Genomic DNA, 4102 nt, shown 5'->3' with positions numbered 1-4102 from the left:
TTTCCATTTTGTGCTTCTTTTATCACTTCCAAAACTTTCCAAAATCTGTGTGCCCTCTCGAGTTACATCTGGGGTCTGTGTGTGTACAGCTTGTTTCGATGTATTTTCTCAGTTAGAAGATACAGCAGCGATTTCTAAAAATACTCCAAGGATTATCTGTAGTTTAACAGTTTAATAGGAAGGATAAATGTTTGCTTAAATTATTAACACACCTTTTGCCTCATCCTTTTCAGTAACATCTGACTCTAAAGGTAATGAAGGTTCCTGTCTGAACTAGATGAAGCCTGGATTTACAAAGCAGAGAGAAACTGTGATAATGTATAATGCTGAAGAGGTCAAATCTGCACATTTATTCCTCTCAAAAGCTGCTGGGGAGGTTCTTATGCTCCCTCCTCTTGAAGCAGCCTGGGAGACTGGAGCAGCCTGCAGTGCCTTAAGACGTTGGCCAGCTCAGGACAGTCAGAATTTGACTTCTAACTTATGACTCAATCCATTACTTTTGCAATATGTTCATCAGTGTAACGTAGATCATGTCTGTTAAGTCTTAAATTCAGAGGCAGCCCTGGAGAGCACCACACTTTTACCCCAGTGCTGCTCAGCAGCTATTCTAACTGTCTTTGAATGGAGTTGAGCATCTATGGCACAGGCTTTGGAATTTTTGTTTCGTTTGAATTTTTTTTTTTTGGCCCGAAGATGAGTCTATTGGATTCAGTCAGTATGAATGTTCACAAAATATTTCTTCTTACGTGCTGTTATATGCTTGTGCTGGAAAATAAGTATAACCTAAGCATACTTACTGAAGAGATTTTCCTTAAGCCATTACTCTGCTGTAGTTTAAAACACTTTCAGTTCAAGGCCAGCATGAGCACAGCTCCTCACGCAGCCAGGTGCACACCTCAGGCGTTGGGAAGGGTTGGCACACTGTTGAGGCCCAAGCAGAAAGCTACTCCAAATCAATGCATGCAGCTGCTTACAACCATTGGCACGGAAAAATTAAAATTTCAATCCTCATTAACTACTGATTATCTTCTCCACAACAGTAGTAGCACCACCTCAAGGTGCACTGAAACGCTTTGGATTCTTACTTCAGACACCACTCAGCTGAGCTAGGGACCTGCCAGTGCTGACTGATGCCTGTGCTGATGCTGGCAGAGAAATGCATCAAGCTCTGTTGATGACAGGGTGTTTGATAGTAAGAACTGCTAACAAAGCCATCCCACAAACAAGGCCAGGATGCTGGAAGACAATCTGTCAGCCTGCGGCATGGACTGTGGGCATCCTTTGCAAATTGAGGAGAGCTGCCTGGTGGAGATTGGCAACAGCCAGAAAAGAAGTCGAAACTTTTTGGAAAAAAAAGTTTGCATTATGAATTGTGCATGAGGTCCCTTGGTACCACGGTACCGAGTGCATTATAAATGCATAAGAGATCCATTAAGACAGATTGGGGGTGAGGAAAAAAAATTAGGTTTATATAGCTGAAGCTCTGCCTTGTGAGAGAGTATAAACACTTTATCCTCAGAGAAAGGTTACTTGTTTTCCAGGAAGGAAAAGATCAAAAACAAAACAAAAGCCTGGAGGAAGAGCAATGCCAGGCCCAACCCGAGGCTGTGGCCAGGAGTTGGCCCAGCCCCACCTGAAATACTGTCAGCATGGCCAAAGTTCACTGTAATATGCGCTATTTAGAGATGATCCAGGGTTCAATAAATAAGCACAAATTAAATAGCAAGATTAGTGCTTTTCTGAAATTCATTGCTGGACAGTAGGTGCCCTGTGGCTGTTCTGTGGAAAAAAAAAAATTAAAAATGGTGGCAACTGGGAGATTGCTGTACAATTGCATGGTAAAGTGTTAAAGTATTGCCCCAAAAAGTTCATGGCTATCACTCTTCATTACCAAGAAGAGAGGTGCTGGTCATTGCTTGGTGCTAGATAATAATTTGCAGCTGGGTTTGCGTTGCCATCATCCATTTTCAAATTCTTTCCTCCTCACTGAATAACCTTAACAGAAGGTTATGCCACGAGCTCTGCCAGGACCTGTTGCAGATGCTGGCATGAAGTAAGGAGATACAGAGGCCCTTTGGGCTACAACCCTCCTGGCTTGTTCTCCCAGCTTTAGGCCCTCAGCAGCCCCGCATGGCGCTAGGTGGGCTCTCCTGCAGGCCTGGCACAGCTGCTCTCAATTTAGGTTCCCCCATAAAGGCTGGCAGCCCTCTTCCAAACCAGGGCACCATGTGCCCATGGCTGTGGAGCGTGAGGGCCGTGCCAGCCATCTTGCCTGTTTAAGAACTGTCTGTAACATCCAGCCAGGCACTGTGAATTGGGTTTCAGTTGTGGGTCCATGTTAGAATTTACTACAGTCCCTGGGTGATCCCCAGTGCTCACAAGTGTGTCAGTATGCTGGCTCAGCCTCCAACGTCAAAGCTGAAATAAATACCCCAAAGAGCACTCTGGCAAAGGGACTTATTCCAAGTTCATTGTCTCTTGCTTTCTGGTTACAGTCACCATTCCTTAAATTTCCAGAGATCTAGGATGGTTTCTGATATGTTAGTTACAGTTTTGATGTCTTTCGAATTTATGAGGCACTCAGCTTTGGAGCTCAGAAAAGAAATAAGTCAGAACCAGTCACAAAGCTGTCACTTCACAACTCATTCCAGCTCATCCATCTTTCACTTTTCATTTGTTTCTCTGCCTGTCATCTCTGTGGCAGGGATTCTTGATCTGAGTTCTTGGCTCAGCTACAGCTCCTCTTTCACTGCACTGGACTCACCCCAAGCCCACTCCATGGTAGGGTGATGGGCCGGGGTACAACACCAAGCTGACAGCTGCAGCTGGGAGCACCTCAGTGCCCATGGTGAGAATGCAGTCCTCCATGTCAGCACAGATTTGCACAGCCCTGCTGCTGTTTCTGCCAAACAATCCATGTGTCCTACAGCTCTGCCTATTGGCTTTTTACCAAAAACCCGTGCCAAAGGGCAGCTGTAACATACTTTAGAAATCAGGATTTTAGAAGAAAGGTAGCAGGCCGCAGCTAGCACTTCACCCAACATCGTTCTGCCATCTAAGCAGGTCTCCAGGCCCAGCTTTAAGCCTTCTGTTAGGCTTTCCTCCATGCACAGGAAAAGCACCTGCCATGGCCAGCTGCCTGCCAGCCACAGATGCGTTGTGCAGCCAGCCTGGGCTCTGCTTACTGCAGCCCTGCCCCTGTGAACAAGGGGCTGGGCCAAGGCCTCCCCTGCTCCCACCACTTCCTGCTGTGCAGGAGGGTTTGGTGGTGCCCCCGATTCTGAGTTTCCAGCCCCAGAAGAAAGCAAGGTTCCTCGGCAGGGCTTGCAGTCCAGGCATAGCATCAGTCATGAAGCATGAGGAAGGTCTGACAGCCCAGGCACAGGCAGGCGGGCGGCTTCAGGCTGGTACTGTGAAGTTTGTCTGGTGCTGAATGTCCAAGTTAACCTGTGCAGTCTCGCTCGACCATTAAAATAGTATTAAAAATAGTATTAAAATAGTATTTCTAAAACATACCGAGGGAAGGTGGAGGAGACAAGAAGAACAGTGGGACTGATAGCCATGAGGCAGCTGATGGATGCAGGGTAGCAGTCAGAGCAGGTTGCTGTGAGCAGGCGCAGTGCCTACTTCACGGATACAGTTCTGGTGCTTACACCTCACCTTTCCAGAGATCCGAACTCTGCTGGGTCTGCATTTGACAAAGGAATTTCTGTCCCCCTTCTGTTCTGCTGCTGTGTGTGGCTGAGAGCCCTCTGTGCAAGTCTGCCAATGAACCACCCTGCTCAGCCTTACGAGCACCCCTCAGGGTCTAAGCCTTTTCCTCCTTGCTGAGCTTGTGAGTAGGATTAGACAAGATCTCCAAACACATGCCCTCTGGTAAGAGAGGAAAGGTGTTTCTACCCAACTACATAACTGGTTCAAGTGCTCACTAAAGACAGCGGAAGTCTGTCTTCGGCTGTGGCACTCCAGTTCTTTCAGCACAGTGTAAAGCTGTTTGGGTTTTGCCTTCCCCACTCAGGAAAACGTGCTATTCTGGAGTACAGCACGGCATCCTCTGAGCCAGCCCATCCTACCATGACAAGATGAAACATGGAGCAGCACA

The sequence above is a fragment of the Tympanuchus pallidicinctus genome, unplaced genomic scaffold, assembly GCF_026119805.1.
Source record: "Tympanuchus pallidicinctus isolate F22 unplaced genomic scaffold, pur_lepc_1.0 scaffold8, whole genome shotgun sequence".
Taxonomy (NCBI): domain Eukaryota; kingdom Metazoa; phylum Chordata; class Aves; order Galliformes; family Phasianidae; genus Tympanuchus; species Tympanuchus pallidicinctus.
This window is presented reverse-complemented; position numbering follows the sequence as displayed.